The sequence below is a fragment of the Capricornis sumatraensis genome, chromosome 22 (genome assembly GCF_032405125.1).
Source record: "Capricornis sumatraensis isolate serow.1 chromosome 22, serow.2, whole genome shotgun sequence".
In the NCBI taxonomy this organism is placed as follows: domain Eukaryota; kingdom Metazoa; phylum Chordata; class Mammalia; order Artiodactyla; family Bovidae; genus Capricornis; species Capricornis sumatraensis.
Window position 1 is genome coordinate 4,252,242 of NC_091090.1, and position 19,420 is coordinate 4,271,661.

The following is a 19,420-nucleotide window of genomic DNA, read 5'->3' on the forward strand; positions in this document are numbered from 1 at the left end:
GAGAAAATCCAGGAAGTTCTCCCTTCCAGGCGAGATGAGGCCTATTTCCGATGAGGCGTCTGGAGACTAATGACACCTAACCTCTGGAACTTCGAAAGGGTCTTTCACACCCTTGCTGCAACTCAAGAAGTTCACCGCCATACCCGTCTCCACTCGAGAGGAAGCACGATGGTCCCGCCCACATCCAGAGGAGCCCCGTTTCCCCCTCGTAGCTCGAGATGAGGGATCCTTTCCCTGCTTTCAACGGGAAAGAATTCCCGGCGTTCCCGTCGCATCTCAAGAGGAGGCACTCTCAACAGGAAAGGCGAGAGGAACTCCATGGTCGTACCACCATTCCAAGAGTCCCCCAGATGTCTCAGTCCATTCCAGAGGAACCTCTTTGCCCTGCACTGGCTCATTTTTCACGCCGAGGATCGACTCACACCACGGTGGCACGTGGGACAGCCCTGTGGGAAAGCCTCGAGGGAAAGCCTCGAGGGAAAACCACAGATCCTTTGATCCACGCGACGGGAAGCGTGACATTGCTGCTACAGCCTGGAAGGAAAGCACACGTGCATGCCCCCACTCGAGACGAGGCCTGACTCCCCTGGGGAGACTCCAGAAGTACCCAAAGATCCATGTCAGCCCCTGAGAGGAATCCTCGGTTCGGGCCCTGACTCCACACAAGGTTCTTGGCCCCGGTATCGACGGGAGAGGAATCCCGAGAGGCCCCCTAGCAACTCGCATGGGGACTGGCCTCTCCTGAGGCCACCAGGGCGGGTCCCTGAGGTCCCCGTCGTAACTCGAGAACACCTGCCGTAACTCGAGATAATCCAGGAAGTTCTCCCTTCCAGGCGAGATGAGGCCTATTTCCGATGAGGCGTCTGGAGACTAATGACACCTAACCTCTGGAATTTCGAAAGGGTCTTTCACACCCTTGCTGCAACTCAAGAAGTTCACCGCCATACCCGTCTCCACTCGAGAGGAAGCACGATGGTCCCGCCCACATCCAGAGGAGCCCCGTTTCCCCCTCGGAGCTCGAGATGAGGGATCCTTTCCCTGCTTTCAACGGGAAAGAATTCCCGGCGTTCCCGTCGCATCTCAAGAGGAGGCACTCTCAACAGGAAAGGCGAGAGGAACTCCATGGTCGTACCACCATTCCAAGAGTCCCCCAGATGTCTCAGTCCATTCCAGAGGAACCTCTTTGCCCTGCACTGGCTCATCTTTCACGCCGAGGATCGACTCACACCACGGTGGCACGTGGGACAGCCCTGTGGGAAAGCCTCGAGGGAAAGCCTCGAGGGAAAACCACAGATCCTTTGATCCACGCGACGGGAAGTGTGACATTGCTGCTACAGTCTGGAAGGAAAGCGCACGTGGATGCCCCCACTCGAGACGAGGCCTGACTCCCCTGGGGAGACTCCAGAAATACTCAAAGATCCATGTCAGCCCCTGAGAGGAATCCTCGGTTCGGTCCCTGACTCCACACAAGGTTATTGGCCCCGGTATCGACGGGAGAGGAATCCCGAGAGGCCCCCTAGCAACTCGCATGGGGACTGGCCTCTCCTGAGGCAACCAGGGCGGGTCCCTGAGGTCCCCGTCGTAACTCGAGAACACCTGCCGCAACTCGAGAAAATCCAGGAAGTTCTCCCTTGCAGGCGAGATGAGGCCTATTTCCGATGAGGCGTCTGGAGACTAATGACACCTAACCTCTGGAACTTCGAAAGGGTCTTTCACACCCTTGCTGCAACTCAAGAAGTTCACCGCCATACCCGTCTCCACTCGAGAGGAAGCACGATGGTCCCGCCCACATCCAGAGGAGCCCCGTTTCCGCCTCGTAGCTCGAGATGAGGGATCCTTTCCCTGCTTTCAACGGGAAAGAATTCCCGGCGTTCCCGTCGCATCTCAAGAGGAGGCACTCTCAACAGGAAAGGCGAGAGGAACTCCATGGTCGTACCACCATTCCAAGAGTCCCCCAGATGTCTCAGTCCATTCCAGAGGAACCTCTTTGCCCTGCACTGGCTCATCTTTCACGCCGAGGATCGACTCACACCACGGTGGCACGTGGGACAGCCCTGTGGGAAAGCCTCGAGGGAAAGCCTCGAGGGAAAACCACAGATCCTTTGATCCACGCGACGGGAAGCGTGACATTGCTGCTACAGCCTGGAAGGAAAGCGCACGTGCATGCCCCCACTCGAGACGAGGCCTGACTCCCCTGGGGAGACTCCAGAAGTACCCAAAGATCCATGTCACCCCTGAGAGGAATCCTCGGTCCCGGCCCTGACTACACACAAGGTTTTTGGCCCCGGTATCGACGGGAGAGGAATCCCGAGAGGCCCCCAAGCAACTCGCATGGGGACTGGCCTCTCCTGAGGCCACCAGGGCGGGTCCCTGAGGTCCCCGTCGTAACTCGAGAACACCTGCCGCAACTCGAGAAAATCCAGGAAGTTCTCCCTTCCAGGCGAGATGAGGCCTATTTCCGATGAGGCGTCTGGAGACTAATGACACCTAACCTCTGGAACTTCGAAAGGGTCTTTCACACCCTTGCTGCAACTCAAGAAGTTCACCGCCATACCCGTCTCCACTCGAGAGGAAGCACGATGGTCCCGCCCACATCCAGAGGAGCCCCGTTTCCCCCTCGTAGCTCGAGATGAGGGATCCTTTCCCTGCTTTCAACGGGAAAGAATTCCCGGCGTTCCCGTCGCATCTCAAGAGGAGGCACTCTCAACAGGAAAGGCGAGAGGAACTCCATGGTCGTACCACCATTCCAAGAGTCCCCCAGATGTCTCAGTCCATTCCAGAGGAACCTCTTTGCCCTGCACTGGCTCATTTTTCACGCCGAGGATCGACTCACACCACGGTGGCACGTGGGACAGCCCTGTGGGAAAGCCTCGAGGGAAAGCCTCGAGGGAAAACCACAGATCCTTTGATCCACGCGACGGGAAGCGTGACATTGCTGCTACAGCCTGGAAGGAAAGCACACGTGCATGCCCCCACTCGAGACGAGGCCTGACTCCCCTGGGGAGACTCCAGAAGTACCCAAAGATCCATGTCAGCCCCTGAGAGGAATCCTCGGTTCGGGCCCTGACTCCACACAAGGTTCTTGGCCCCGGTATCGACGGGAGAGGAATCCCGAGAGGCCCCCTAGCAACTCGCATGGGGACTGGCCTCTCCTGAGGCCACCAGGGCGGGTCCCTGAGGTCCCCGTCGTAACTCGAGAACACCTGCCGTAACTCGAGATAATCCAGGAAGTTCTCCCTTGCAGGCGAGATGAGGCCTATTTCCGATGAGGCGTCTGGAGACTAATGACACCTAACCTCTGGAATTTCGAAAGGGTCTTTCACACCCTTGCTGCAACTCAAGAAGTTCACCGCCATACCCGTCTCCACTCGAGAGGAAGCACGATGGTCCCGCCCACATCCAGAGGAGCCCCGTTTCCCCCTCGGAGCTCGAGATGAGGGATCCTTTCCCTGCTTTCAACGGGAAAGAATTCCCGGCGTTCCCGTCGCATCTCAAGAGGAGGCACTCTCAACAGGAAAGGCGAGAGGAACTCCATGGTCGTACCACCATTCCAAGAGTCCCCCAGATGTCTCAGTCCATTCCAGAGGAACCTCTTTGCCCTGCACTGGCTCATCTTTCACGCCGAGGATCGACTCACACCACGGTGGCACGTGGGACAGCCCTGTGGGAAAGCCTCGAGGGAAAGCCTCGAGGGAAAACCACAGATCCTTTGATCCACGCGACGGGAAGTGTGACATTGCTGCTACAGTCTGGAAGGAAAGCGCACGTGGATGCCCCCACTCGAGACGAGGCCTGACTCCCCTGGGGAGACTCCAGAAATACTCAAAGATCCATGTCAGCCCCTGAGAGGAATCCTCGGTTCGGTCCCTGACTCCACACAAGGTTATTGGCCCCGGTATCGACGGGAGAGGAATCCCGAGAGGCCCCCTAGCAACTCGCATGGGGACTGGCCTCTCCTGAGGCAACCAGGGCGGGTCCCTGAGGTCCCCGTCGTAACTCGAGAACACCTGCCGCAACTCGAGAAAATCCAGGAAGTTCTCCCTTGCAGGCGAGATGAGGCCTATTTCCGATGAGGCGTCTGGAGACTAATGACACCTAACCTCTGGAACTTCGAAAGGGTCTTTCACACCCTTGCTGCAACTCAAGAAGTTCACCGCCATACCCGTCTCCACTCGAGAGGAAGCACGATGGTCCCGCCCACATCCAGAGGAGCCCCGTTTCCGCCTCGTAGCTCGAGATGAGGGATCCTTTCCCTGCTTTCAACGGGAAAGAATTCCCGGCGTTCCCGTCGCATCTCAAGAGGAGGCACTCTCAACAGGAAAGGCGAGAGGAACTCCATGGTCGTACCACCATTCCAAGAGTCCCCCAGATGTCTCAGTCCATTCCAGAGGAACCTCTTTGCCCTGCACTGGCTCATCTTTCACGCCGAGGATCGACTCACACCACGGTGGCACGTGGGACAGCCCTGTGGGAAAGCCTCGAGGGAAAGCCTCGAGGGAAAACCACAGATCCTTTGATCCACGCGACGGGAAGCGTGACATTGCTGCTACAGCCTGGAAGGAAAGCGCACGTGCATGCCCCCACTCGAGACGAGGCCTGACTCCCCTGGGGAGACTCCAGAAGTACCCAAAGATCCATGTCAGCCCCTGAGAGGAATCCTCGGTTCCGGGCCTGACTCCACACCAGGTTTTTGGCCCCGGTATCGACGGGAGAGGAATCCCGAGAGGCCCCCTAGCAAATTGCATGGGGACTGGCCTCTCCTGAGGCCACCAGGGCGGTTCCCTGAGGTCCCCGTCGTAACTCGAGAACACCTGCCGCAACTCGAGAAAATCCAGGAAGTTCTCCCTTCCAGGCGACATGTGGCCTATTTCCGATGAGGCGTCTGGAGACTAATGACACCTAACCTCTGGAACTTCGAAAGGGTATTTCACACCCTTGCTGCAACTCAAGAAGTTCACCGCCATACCCGTCTCCACTCGAGAGGAAGCACGATGGTCCCGCCCACATCCAGAGCAGCCCCGTTTCCCCCTCGTAGCTCGAGATGAGGGATCCTTTCCCTGCTTTCAACGGGAAAGAATTCCCAGTGTTCCCGTCGCATCTCAAGAGGAGGCATTCTCAACAGGAAAGGCGAGAGGAACTCCATGGTCGTACCACCATTCCAGGATTGCCCAGATGTCTCAGTCCATTCCAGAGGAACCTCTTTGCCCTGCACTGGCTCATCTTTCACGCCGAGGATCGACTCACACCACGGTGGCACGTGGGAAAGCCTTGTGGGAAAGCCTCGAGGGAAAGCCTCGAGGGAAAACCACAGATCCTTTGATCCACGCGACGGGAAGCGTGACATTGCTGCTGCAGCCTGGAAGGAAAGCGCACGTGCATGCCCCCACTCGAGACGAGTCCTGACTCCCCTGGGGAGACTCCAGAAGTACCCAAAGATACATGTCACCCCTGAGAGTAATCCTCGGTTCCGGCCCTGACTCCACACAAGGTTTTTGGCCCCGGTATCGACGGGAGAGGAATCCCGAGAGGCCCCCTAGCAACTCGCATGGGGACTGGCCTCTCCTGAGGCAACCAGGGCGGGTCCCTGAGGTCCCCGTCGTAACTCGAGAACACCTGCCGCAACTCGAGAAAATCCAGGAAGTTCTCCCTTGCAGGCGAGATGAGGCCTATTTCCGATGAGGCGTCTGGAGACTAATGACACCTAACCTCTGGAACTTCGAAAGGGTCTTTCACACCCTTGCTGCAACTCAAGAAGTTCACCGCCATACCCGTCTCCACTCGAGAGGAAGCACGATGGTCCCGCCCACATCCAGAGGAGCCCCGTTTCCCCCTCGTAGCTCGAGATGAGGGATCCTTTCCCTGCTTTCAACGGGAAAGAATTCCCGGCGTTCCCGTCGCATCTCAAGAGGAGGCACTCTCAACAGGAAAGGCGAGAGGAACTCCATGGTCGTACCACCATTCCAAGAGTCCCCCAGATGTCTCAGTCCATTCCAGAGGAACCTCTTTGCCCTGCACTGGCTCATCTTTCACGCCGAGGATCGACTCACACCACGGTGGCACGTGGGACAGCCCTGTGGAAAAGCCTCGAGGGAAAGCCTCGAGGGAAAACCACAGATCCTTTGATCCACGCCACGGGAAGCGTGACATTGCTGCTACAGCCTGGAAGGAAAGCGCACGTGCATGCCCCCACTCGAGACGAGGCCTGACTCCCCTGAGGAGACTCCAGAAGTACCCAAAGATCCATGTCAGCCCCTGAGAGGAATCCTCGGTTCCGGGCCTGACTCCACACAAGGTTTTTGGCCCCGGTATCGACGGGAGAGGAATCCCGAGAGGCCCCCTAGCAAATTGCATGGGGACTGGCCTCTCCTGAGGCCACCAGGGCGGTTCCCTGAGGTCCCCGTCGTAACTCGAGAACACCTGCCGCAACTCGAGAAAATCCAGGAAGTTCTCCCTTCCAGGCGACATGTGGCCTATTTCCGATGAGGCGTCTGGAGACTAATGACACCTAACCTCTGGAACTTCGAAAGGGTCTTTCACACCCTTGCTGCAACTCAAGAAGTTCACCGCCATACCCGTCTCCACTCGAGAGGAAGCACGATGGTCCCGCCCACATCCAGAGGAGCCCCGTTTCCCCCTCGTAGCTCGAGATGAGGGATCCTTTCCCTGCTTTCAACGGGAAAGAATTCCCAGTGTTCCCGTCGCATCTCAAGAGGAGGCATTCTCAACAGGAAAGGCGAGAGGAACTCCATGGTCGTACCACCATTCCAGGATTGCCCAGATGTCTCAGTCCATTCCAGAGGAACCTCTTTGCCCTGCACTGGCTCATCTTTCACGCCGAGGATCGACTCACACCACGGTGGCACGTGGGACAGCCCTGTGGGAAAGCCTCGAATGAAAGCCTCGAGGGAAAAACACAGATCCTTTGATCCACGCGACGGGAAGCGTGACATTGCTGCTACAGCCTGGAAGGAAAGCGCACGTGCATGCCCCCACTCGAGACGAGGCCTGACTCCCCTGGGGAGACTCCAGAAGTACCCAAAGATACATGTCACCCCTGAGAGGAATCCTCGGTTCCGGCCCTGACTCCACACAAGGTTTTTGTCCCCGGTATCGACGGGAGAGGAATCCCGAGAGGACCCTATCAACTCGCATGGGGACTGGCCTCTCCTGAGGCAACCAGGGCGGGTCCCTGAGGTCCCCGTCGTAACTCGAGAACACCTGCCGCAACTCGAGAAAATCCAGGAAGTTCTCCCTTGCAGGCGAGATGAGGCCTATTTCCGATGAGGCGTCTGGAGACTAATGACACCTAACCTCTGGAACTTCGAAAGGGTCTTTCACACCCTTGCTGCAACTCAAGAAGTTCACCGCCATACCCGTCTCCACTCGAGAGGAAGCACGATGGTCCCGCCCACATCCAGAGGAGCCCCGTTTCCCCCTCGTAGCTCGAGATGAGGGATCCCTTCCCTGCTTTCAACGGGAAAGAATTCCCGGCGTTCCCGTCGCATCTCAAGAGGAGGCACTCTCAACAGGAAAGGCGAGAGGAACTCCATGGTCTTACCACCATTCCAAGAGTCCCCCAGATGTCTCAGTCCATTCCAGAGGAACCTCTTTGCCCTGCACTGGCTCATCTTTCACGCCGAGGATCGACTCACACCACGGTGGCACGTGGGCCAGCCCTGTGGGAAAGCCTCGAGGGAAAGCCTCGAGGGAAAACCACAGATCCTTTGATCCACGCGACGGGAAGCGTGACATTGCTGCTACAGCCTGGAAGGAAAGCGCAAGTTCATGCCACCACTCGAGACGAGGCCTGACTCCCCTGGGGAGACTCCAGAAGTACCCAAAGATCCATGTCAGCCCCTGAGAGGAATCCTCGGTACCGGCCCTGACTCCACACAAGGTTTTTGGCCCCGGTATCGACGGGAGAGGAATCCCGAGAGGCCGCCTAGCAACTCGCACGGGGAGTGGCCTCTCCTGAGGCCACCAGGGCGGGTCCCTGACGTCCCCGTCGTAACTCGAGAACACCTGCCGCAATTCGAGAAAATCCAGGAAGTTCTCCCTTCCAGGCGAGATGAGGCCTATTTCCGATGAGGCGTCTGGAGTCTAATGACACCTAACTTCTGGAACTTCGAAAGGGTCTTTCACACCCTTGCTGCAACTCAAGAAGTTCACCGCCATACCCGTCTCCACTCGAGAGGAAGCACGATGGTCCCACCCACATCCAGAGGAGCCCCGTTTCCCCCTCGTAGCTCGAGATGAGGGATCCTTTCCCTGCTTACAACGGGAAAGAATTCCCGGCGTTCCCGTCGCATCTCAAGAGGAGGCACTCTCAACAGGAAAGGCGAGAGGAACTCCATGGTCGTACCACCATTCCAAGACTCCCCCAGATGTCTCAGTCCATTCCAGAGGAACCTCTTTGCCCTGCACTGGCTCATCATTCACGCCGAGGATCGACTCACACCACGGTGGCACGTGGGACAGCCCTGTGGGAAAGCCTCATGGGAAAGCCTCGAGGAAAAACCACAGATTCTTTTCTCCACGCGACGGGAAGCGTGACATTGCTGCTAGAGCCTGGAAGGAAAGCGCACGTGCATGCCCCCACTCGAGACGAGGCCTGACTCCCCTGGGGAGACTCCAGAAGTACCCAAAGATCCATATCAGCCCCTGAGAGGAATCCTCGGTTCCGGCCCTGACTCCACACAAGGTTTTTGGCCCCAGTATCGACGGGAGAGGAATCCCGAGGGGCCCCCTAGCAACTAGCATGGGGACTGGCCTCTCCTGAGGCCACCAGGGCGGGTCCCTGAGGTCCCCGTCGTAACTCGAGAACACCTGCCCCAACTCGAGAAAATCCAGGAAGTTCTCCCTTCCAGGCGAGATGAGGCCTATTTCCGTTGAGGCGTCTGGAGACTAATGACACCTAACCTCTGGAACTTCGAAAGGGTCTTTCACACCCTTGCTGCAACTCAAGAAGTTCACCGCCATACCCGTCTCCACTCGGGAGGAAGCACGATGGTCCCGCCCACATCCAGAGGAGCCCCGTTTCCCCCTCGGAGCTCGAGATGAGGGATCCTTTCCCTGCTTTCAACGGAAAAGAATTCCTGGCGTTCCCGTCGCATGTCAAGAGGAGGCACTCTCAACAGGAAAGGCGAGAGGAACACCATGGTCGTACCACCATTCCAAGAGTCCCCCAGATGTCTCAGTCCATTCCAGAGGAACCTCTTTGCCCTGCACTGGCTCATCTTTCACGCCGAGGATCGACTCACACCACAGTGGCACGTGGGACAGCCCTGTGGGAAAGCCTCGAGGGAAAGCCTCGAGGGAAAACCACAGATCTTTTGATCCACGCGACGGGAAGCGTCACATTGCTGCTACAGCCTGGAAGGAAAGCGCACGTGCATGCCCCCACTCGAGACGAGGCCTGACTCCCCTGGGGAGACTCCAGAAGTACCCAAAGATCCATGTCAGCCCCTGAGAGGAATCCTCGGTTCCGGCCCTGACTCCATACAATGTTTTTGGCCCCAGTATTGATGGGATAGGAATCCCGAGAGGCCCCCTAGCATCTCGCATGGGGACTGGCCGTTCCTGAGGCCACCAGGGCGGGTCCCTGAGGTCCCCGTCGTAACTCGAGAACTCCTGCCGAAACTCGAGAAAATCCAGGAAGTTCTCCCTTCCAGGCGAGATGAGGCCTATTTCCGATGAGGCGTCTGGAGACTAATGACACCTAACCTCTGGAACTTCGAAAGGGTCTTTCACACCCTTGCTGCAACTCAAGAAGTTCACCGCCATACCCGTCTCCACTCGAGAGGAAGCACGATGGTCCCGCCCACATCCAGAGGAGCCCCGTTTCCCCCTCGGAGCTCGAGATGAGGGATCGTTTCCCTGCTTTCAACAGGAAAAAATTCCCAGCATTCCCGTCGCATCTCAAGAGGAGGCACTCTCAACAGGAAAGGCGAGAGGAACTCAATGGTTGTACCACCATTCCTAGAGTCCCCTAGATGTCTCAGTCCATTCCAGAGGAACCTCTTTGACCTGCACTGGCTCATCTTTCACGCCGAGGATCGACTCACACCACGGTGGCACGTGGGACAGCCCTGTGGGAAAGCCTCGAGGGAAAGCCTCGAGGGAAAGCCACAGATCCTTTGATAAATGTGACGGGAAGAATGACATTGCTGCTACAGCCTGGAAGAAAAGCGCACGTGCATGCCCCCACTCGAGACGAGGCCTGACTCCCCTGGGGAGACTCCAGAAGTACCCAAAGATCCATGTCAGCCCCTGAGAGGAATCCTCGGTTCCGGCCCTGACTCCACACAAGGTTTTTGGCCCCGGTATCGACGGGAGAGGAATCCCGAGGGGCCCCCTAGCAACTAGCATGGGGACTGGCCTCTCCTGAGGCCACCAGGGCGGGTCCCTGAGGTCCCCGTCGTAACTCGAGAACACCTTCCGCAACTCGAGCAAATCCAGGAAGTTCTCCCTTCCAGGCGAGATGAGGCCTATTTCCGATGAGGCGTCTGGAGACTAATGACACCTAACCTCAGGAACTTCGAAAGGGTCATTCACACCCTTGCTGCAACTCAAGAAGTTCACCGAAATACCCGTCTCCACTCGGGAGGAAGCACGATAGTCCCGCCCACATCCAGAGGAGCCCCGTTTCCCCCTCGGAGCTTAAGATGAGGGATCCTTTCCCTGCTTTCAACGGGAAAGATTTCCCGGCGTTCCCGTCGCATCTCAAGAGGAGGCACTCTCAACAGGAAAGGCGAGAGGAACTCCATGGTCGTACCACCATTCCAAGCTTCCCCCAGATGTCTCAGTCAATTCCAGAGGAACCTCTTTGCCCTGCACTGGCTCATCTTTCACGCCGAGGATCGACTCACACCACGGTGGCACGTGGGACAGCCCTGTGGGAAAGCCTCGAGGGAAAACCACAGATCCATTACTCCACGCGACGGGATGCGTGACATTGCTGCTACAGCATTGAAGGAAATCGCACGTGCATGCCCCCACACGAGCCGAGGCCTGACTCCCCTGGGGAGACTCCAGAAGTACCCAAAGATCCATGTCAGCCCCTGAGAGGAATCCTCGGTTCCGGCCCTGACTCCACACAAGGTTTTTGGCCCCGGTATCGACGGGAGATTAATCCCGAGAGGCCCCCTAGCAACTCGCATGGGTACTGGCCTCCCCTGAGGCCACCAGGGCGGGTCCCTGAGGTCCCCATCGTAACTCGAGAACACCTGCCGCAACTCGAGAAAATCCAGGAAGTTCTCCCTTCCAGGCGAGATGAAGCCTATTTCCGATGAGGCGTCTGGAGACGAATGACACCTAACCTCTGGAACTTCGAAAGGGTCTTTCACACCCTTGCTGCAACTCAAGAAGTTCACCGCCATACCCGTCTCCACTCGAGAGGAAGCACGATGGTCCCGCCCACATCCAGAGGAGCCCCGTTTCCCCCTCGAAGCTCGAGATGAGGGATCCTTTCCCTGCTTTCAACGCAAAGAATTCCCAGCGTTCCCGTCACATCTCAAGAGGAGGCACTCTCAACAGGAAAGGCGAGAGGAACTCCATGGTCGTACCACCATTCCAAGAGTCCCCGAGATGTCTCAGTCCATTCCAGAGGAACCTCTTTGCCCTGAACTGGCTCATCTTTCACGCCGAGGATCGACTCACACCACGGTGGCACGTGGGACAGCCCTGTGGGAAAGCCTCGAGGGAAAGCCTCGAGGGAAAACCACAGATCCTTTGATCCACGCCACGGGAAGCGTGACATTGCTGCTACAGCCTGGAAGGAAAGCGCACGTGCATGCCCCCACTCGAGACGAGGCCTGACTCCCCTGGGGAGACTCCAGAAGTACCCAAAGATCCATGTCAGCCCTTGAGAGGAATTCTCGGTTCCGGCCCTGACTCCACACAAGGTTTTTGGCCCCGGTATCGACGGGAGAGGAATCCCGAGAGGCCTCCCAGCAACTCACATAGGGACTGGCCTCTCCTGAGGCCACCAGGGCGGGTTCCTGAGGTCCCCGTCGTAACTCGAGAACACCTGCCACAACTCGAGAAAATCCAGGAAGTTCTCCCTTCCAGGCGAGATGAGGCCTATTTCCGATGAGGCGTCTGGAGACTAATGACACCTAACCTCTGGAACTTCGAAAGGGTCTTTCACACCCTTGCTGCAACTCAAGAAGTTCACCGCCATACCCGTCTCCACTCGAGAGGAAGCACGATGGTCCCGCCCACATCCAGAGGACCCCGTTTCCCCCTCGTAGCTCGAGATGAGGGATCCTTTCCCTGCTTTCAACGGGAAATAATTCCCGGCGTTCCCGTCGCATCTCAAGAGGTGGCACTCTCAACAGGAAAGGCGAGCGGAACTCCATGGTCGTACCACCATTCCAAGAGTCCCCCAGATGTCTCAGTCCATTCCAGAGGAACCTCTTTGCCCTGCACTGGCTCATCTTTCACGCCGAGGATCGACTCACACCACGGTGGCACGTGGAACAGCCCTGTGGGAAAGCCTCGTGGGAACGCCTCGAGGGAAAACCACAGATCCTTTGATCCACGCGATGGGAAGCGTGACATTGCTGCTACAGCCTGGAAGGAAAGCGCACGTGCATGCCCCCACTCGAGACGAGGCCTGACTCCCCTGGGGAGACTCCTGAAGTACCCAAAGATCCATGTCAGCCATTGAGAGGAATTCTCGGTTCCGGCCCTGACTCCACACAAGGTTTTTGGCCCCAGTATCGACGGGAGAGGAATCCCGAGAGGCCTCCCAGCAACTCGCATGGGGACTGGCCTCTCCTGAGGCCACCAGGGCGGGTCCCTGAGGTCCCCGTCGTAACTCGAGAACACCTGCCGCAACTCGAGAAAATCCAGGAAGTTCTCCCTTCCAGGCGAGATGAGGCTTATTTCCGATGAGGCGTCTGGAGACTAATGACACCTAACCTCTGGAACTTCGAAAGGGTCTTTCACACCCTTGCTGCAACTCAAGAAGTTCACCGCCATACCCGTCTCCACTCGAGAGGAAGCACGATGGTCCCGCCCACATCCAGAGGAGCCCCGTTTCCCCCTCGTAGCTCGAGATGAGGGATCCTTTCACTGCTTTCAAAGCAAAGAATTCCCGGCGTTCCTGACGCATCTCAAGAGGTGGCACTCTAAACAGGAAAGGCGAGAGGAACTCCATGGTCGTACCACCATTCCAAGAGTCCCCCAGATGTCTCAGTCCATTCCAGAGGAACCTCTTTGCCCTGCACTGGCTCATCTTTCACGCCGAGGATCGACTCACACCACGGTGGCACGTGGGACAGCCCTGTGGGAAAGCCTCGATGGAAAATCACAGATCCTTTGATCCACGCGACGGGAAGCGTGACATTGCTGCTACAGCCTGGAAGGAAATCGCACGTGCATGCCCCCACTCGAGACGAGGCCTGACTCCCCTGGCGAGACTCCAGAAGTACCCAAAGATCCATGTCAGCCCCTGAGAGGAATCCTCGGTTCCGGCCCTGACTCTACACAAGGTTTTTGGCCCCGGTATCGACGGGAGAGGAATCCCGAGAGGCCCCCTAGCAACTCGCATGGGGACTGGCCTCTCCTGAGGCCACCAGCGCGGGTCCCTGAGGTCCCCGTCGTAACTCGAGAACACCTGCCGCAACTCGAGAAAATCCAGGAATTTCTCCCTTCCAGGCGAGATGAGGCCTATTTCCGATGAGGCGTCTGGAGACTAATGACACCTAACCTCTGGAACTTCGAAAGGGTCTTTCACACCCTTGCTGCAACTCAAGAAGTTCACCGCCATACCCGTCTCCACTCGAGAGGAAGCACGATGGTCCCGCCCACATCCAGAGGATCCCCGTTTCCCCCTCGTAGCTCGAGATGAGGGATCCTTTCACTGCTTTCAAAGCAAAGAATTCCCGGCGTTCCTGACGCATCTCAAGAGGTGGCACTCTCAACAGGAAAGGCGAGAGGAACTCCATGGTCGTACCACCATTCCAAGAGTCCCCCAGATGTCTCAGTCCATTCCAAAGGAACCTCTTTGCCCTGCACTGGCTCATCTTTCACGCCGAGGATCGACTCACACCACGGTGGCACGTGGGACAGCCCTGTGGGAAAGCCTCGATGGAAAATCACAGATCCTTTGATCCACGCGACGGGAAGCGTGATATTGCTGCTACAGCCTGGAAGGAAAGCGCACGTGCATGCCCCCACTCGAGACGAGGCCTGACTCCCCTGGGGAGACTCCAGAAGTACCCAAAGATCCATGTCAGCCCCTGAGAGGAATCCTCGGATCCGGCCCTGACTCTACACAAGGTTTTTGGCCCCGGTATCGACGGGAGAGTAATTCCGAGAGGCCCCCTAGCAACTCGCATGGGGACTGGCCTCTCCTGAGGCCACCAGGGCGGGTCCCTGAGGTCCCCGTCGTAACTCGAGAACACCTGCCGTAACTCCAGAAAATCCAGGAAGTTCTCCCTTCCAGGCGAGATGAGGCCTATTTCCGATGAGGCGTCTGGAGACTAATGACACCTAACCTCTGGAACTTCGAAAGGGTCTTTCACACCCTTGCTGCAACTCAAGAAGTTCACCGCCATACCCGTCTCCACTCGAGAGGATGCACGATGGTCCCGCCCACATCCAGAGGAGCCCCGTTTCCCCCTCGTAGCTCGAGATGAGGGATCCTTTCCCTGCTTTCAACGGGAAAAAAATCCCGGCGTTCCCGTCGCATCTCAAGAGGAGGCACTCTCAACAGGAAAGGCGAGAGAAACTCCATGGTCGTACCATCATTCCAAGAGTCCCCCAGATGTCTCAGTCCATTCCAGAGGAAACTCTTTGCCCTGCACTGGCTCATCTTTCACGCCGAGGATCGACTCACACCACGGTGGCACGTGGGGCAGCCCTGTGGGAAAGCCTCGAGGGAAAGCCTCGAGGGAAAACCACAGATCCTTTGATCCACGCGACGGGAAGCGTGACATTGCTGCTACAGCCTGGAAGGAAATTGCACGTGCATGCCCCCACTCGAGACGAGGCCTGACTCCCCTGGGGAGACTCCAGAAGTACCCAAAGATCCATGTCAGCCCTTGAGAGCAATTCTCGGTTCCGGCCCTGACTCCACACAAGGTTTTTGGCCCCGGTATCGACGGGAGAGGAATCCCGAGAGGCCTCCCAGCAACTCGCATGGGGACTGGCCTCTCCTGAGGCCACCAGGGCGGGTCCCTGAGGTCCCCGTCGTAACTCGAGAACACCTGCCGTAACTCGAGAAAATCCAGGAAGTTCTCCCTTCCAGGCGAGATGAGGCCTATTTCCGATGAGGCGTCTGGAGACTAATGACACCTAACCTCTGGAACTTCGAAAGGGTCTTTCACACCCTTGCTGCAACTCAAGAAGTTCACCGCCATACCCGTCTCCACTCGAGAGGAAGCACGATGGTCCCGCCCACATCCAGAGGAGCCCCGTTTCCCCCTCGGAGCTCGAGATGAGGGATCCTTTCCCTGCTTTCAACGGGAAAGAATTCCCGGCGTTCCCGTCGCATCTCAAGAGGAGGCACTCTCAACAGGAAAGGCGACCGGAACTCCATGGTCGTACCACCATTCCAAGAGTCCCCCAGATGTCTCAGTCCATTCCAGAGGAACCTCTTTGCCCTGCACTGGCTCATCTTTCACGCCGAGGATCGACTCACACCACGGTGGCACGTGGGACAGCCCTGTGGGAAAGCCTCGATGGAAAATCACAGATCCTTTGATCCACGCGACGGGAAGCGTGACATTGCTGCTACAGCCTGGAAGGAAAGCGCACGTGCATGCCCCCACTCGAGACGAGGCCTGACTCCCCTGGGGAGACTCCAGAAGTACCCAAAGATCCATGTCAGCCCCTGAGAGGAATCCTCGGTTCCGGCCCTGACTCTACACAAGGTTTTTGGCCCCGGTATCGACGGGAGAGTAATTCCGAGAGGCCCCTTAGAAACTCGCATGGGGACTGGCCTCTCCTGAGGCCACCAGGGCGGGTCCCTGAGGTCCCCGTCGTAACTCGAGAACACCTGCCGCAACTCCAGAAAATCCAGGAAGTTCTCCCTTCCAGGCGAGATGAGGCCTATTTCCGATGAGGCGTCTGGAGACTAATGACACCTAACCTCTGGAACTTCGAAAGGGTCTTTCACACCCTTGCTGCAACTCAAGAAGTTCACCGCCATACCCGTCTCCACTCGAGAGGAAGCACGATGGTCCCGCCCACATCCAGAGGAGCCCCGTTTCCCCCTCGAAGCTCGCGATGAGGGATCCTTTCCCTGCTTTCAACGCAAAGAATTCCCAGCGTTCCCGTCACATCTCAAGAGGAGGCACTCTCAACAGGAAAGGCGAGAGGAACTCCATGGTCGTACCACCATTCCAAGAGTCCCCGAGATGTCTCAGTCCATTCCAGAGGAACCTCTTTGCCCTGCACTGGCTCATCTTTCACGCCGAGGATCGACTCACACCACGGTGGCACGTGGGACAGCCCTGTGGGAAAGCCTCGAGGGAAAGCCTCGAGGGAAAACCACAGATCCTTTGATCCACGCCACGGGAAGCGTGACATTGCTGCTACAGCCTGGAAGGAAAGCGCACGTGCATGCCCCCACTCGAGACGAGGCCTGACTCCCCTGGGGAGACTCCAGAAGTACCCAAAGATCCATGTCAGCCCTTGAGAGGAATTCTCGGTTCCGGCCCTGACTCCACACAAGGTTTTTGGCCCCGGTATCGACGGGAGAGGAATCCCGAGAGGCCTCCCAGCAACTCGCATGGGGACTGGCCTCTCCTGAGGCCACCAGGGCGGGTTCCTGAGGTCCCCGTCGTAACTCGAGAACACCTGCCACAACTCGAGAAAATCCAGGAAGTTCTCCCTTCCAGGCGAGATGAGGCCTATTTCCGATGAGGCGTCTGGAGACTAATGACACCTAACCTCTGGAACTTCGAAAGGGTCTTTCACACCCTTGCTGCAACTCAAGAAGTTCACCGCCATACCCGTCTCCACTCGAGAGGAAGCACGATGGTCCCGCCCACATCCAGAGGAGCCCCGTTTCCCCCTCGTAGCTCGAGATGAGGGATCCTTTCCCTGCTTTTAACGGGAAAGAATTCCCGGCGTTCCCGTCGCATCTCAAGAGGTGGCACTCTCAACAGGAAAGGCGAGCGGAACTCCATGGTCGTACCACCATTCCAAGAGTCCCCCAGATGTCTCAGTCCATTCCAGAGGAACCTCTTTGCCCTGCACTGGCTCATCTTTCACGCCGAGGATCGACTCACACCACGGTGGCACGTGGGACAGCCCTGTGGGAAAGCCTCGAGGGAACGCCTCGAGGGAAAACCACAGATCCTTTGATCCACGCGACGGGAAGCGTGACATTGCTGCTACAGCCTGGAAGGAAAGCGCACGTGCATGCCCCCACTCGAGACGAGGCCTGACTCCCCTGGGGAGACTCCTGAAGTACCCAAAGATCCATGTCAGCCATTGAGAGGAATTCTCGGTTCCGGCCCTGACTCCACACAAGGTTTTTGGCCCCAGTATCGACGGGAGAGGAATCCCGAGAGGCCTCCCAGCAACTCGCATGTGGACTGGCCTCTCCTGAGGCCACCAGGGCGGGTCCCTGAGGTCCCCGTCGTAACTCGAGAACACCTGCCGCAACTCGAGAAAATCCAGGAAGTTCTCCCTTCCAGGCGAGATGAGGCTTATTTCCGATGAGGCGTCTGGAGACTAATGACACCTAACCTCTGGAACTTCGAAAGGGTCTTTCACACCCTTGCTGCAACTCAAGAAGTTCACCGCCATACCCGTCTCCACTCGAGAGGAAGCACGATGGTCCCGCCCACATCCAGAGGAGCCCCGTTTCCCCCTCGTAGCTCGAGATGAGGGATCCTTTCACTGCTTTCAAAGCAAAGAATTCCCGGCGTTCCTGACGCATCTAAAGAGGTGGCACTCTAAACAGGAAAGGCGAGAGGAACTCCATGGTCGTACCACCATTCCAAGAGTCCCCCAGATGTCTCAGTCCATTCCAGAGGAACCTCTTTGCCCTGCACTGGCTCATCTTTCACGCCGAGGATCGACTCACACCACGGTGGCACGTGGGACAGCCCTGTGGGGAAGCCTCGATGGAAAATCACAGATCCTTTGATCCACGCGACGGGAAGCGTGACATTGCTGCTACAGCCTGGAAGGAAAGCGCACGTGCATGCCCCCACTCGAGACGAGGCCTGACTCCCCTGGGGAGACTCCAGAAGTACCCAAAGATCCATGTCAGCCCCTGAGAGGAATCCTCGGTTCCGGCCCTGACTCTACACAAGGTTTTTGGCCCCGGTATGGACGGGAGAGGAATCCCGAGAGGCCCCCTAGCAACTCGCATGGGGACTGGCCTCTCCTGAGGCCACCAGGGCGGGTCCCTGAGGTCCCCGTCGTAACTCGAGAACACCTGCCGCAACTCGAGAAAATCCAGGAATTTCTCCCTTCCAGGCGAGATGAGGCCTATTTCCGGTGAGGCGTCTGGAGACTAATGACACCTAATCTCTGGAACTTCGAAAGGGTCTTTCACACCCTTGCTGCAACTCAAGAAGTTCACCGCCATACCCGTCTCCACTCGAGAGGAAGCACGATGGTCCCGCCCACATCTAGAGGAGCCCCGTTTCCCCCTCGTAGCTCGAGATGAGGGATCCTTTCACTGCTTTCAAAGCAAAGAATTCCCGGCGTTCCTGACGCATCTCAAGAGGTGGCACTCTCAACAGGAAAGGCGAGAGGAACTCCATGGTCGTACCACCATTCCAAGAGTCCCCCAGATGTCTCAGTCCATTCCAAAGGAACCTCTTTGCCCTGCACTGGCTCATCTTTCACGCCGAGGATCGACTCACACCACGGTGGCACGTGGGACAGCCCTGTGGGAAAGCCTCGATGGAAAATCACAGATCCTTTGATCCACGCGACGGGAAGCGTGACATTGCTGCTACAGCCTGGAAGGAAAGCGCACGTGCATGCCCCCACTCGAGACGAGGCCTGACTCCCCTGGGGAGACTCCAGAAGTACCCAAAGATCCATGTCAGCCCCTGAGAGGAATCCTCGGTTCCGGCCCTGACTCTACACAAGGTTTTTGGCCCCGGTATCGATGGGAGAGTAATTCCGAGAGGCCCCCTAGCAACTCGCAGGGGACTGGCCTCTCCTGAGGCCACCAGGGCGGGTCCCTGAGGTCCCCGTCGTAACTCGAGAACACCTGCCGCAACTCCAGAAAATCCAGGAAGTTCTCCCTTCCAGGCGAGATGAGGCCTATTTCCGATGAGGCGTCTGGAGACTAATGACACCTAACCTCTGGAACTTCGAAAGGGTCTTTCACACCCTTGCTGACACTCAAGAAGTTCACCGCCATACCCGTCTCCACTCGAGAGGATGCACGATGGTCCCGCCCACATCCAGAGGAGCCCCGTTTCCCCCTCGTAGCTCG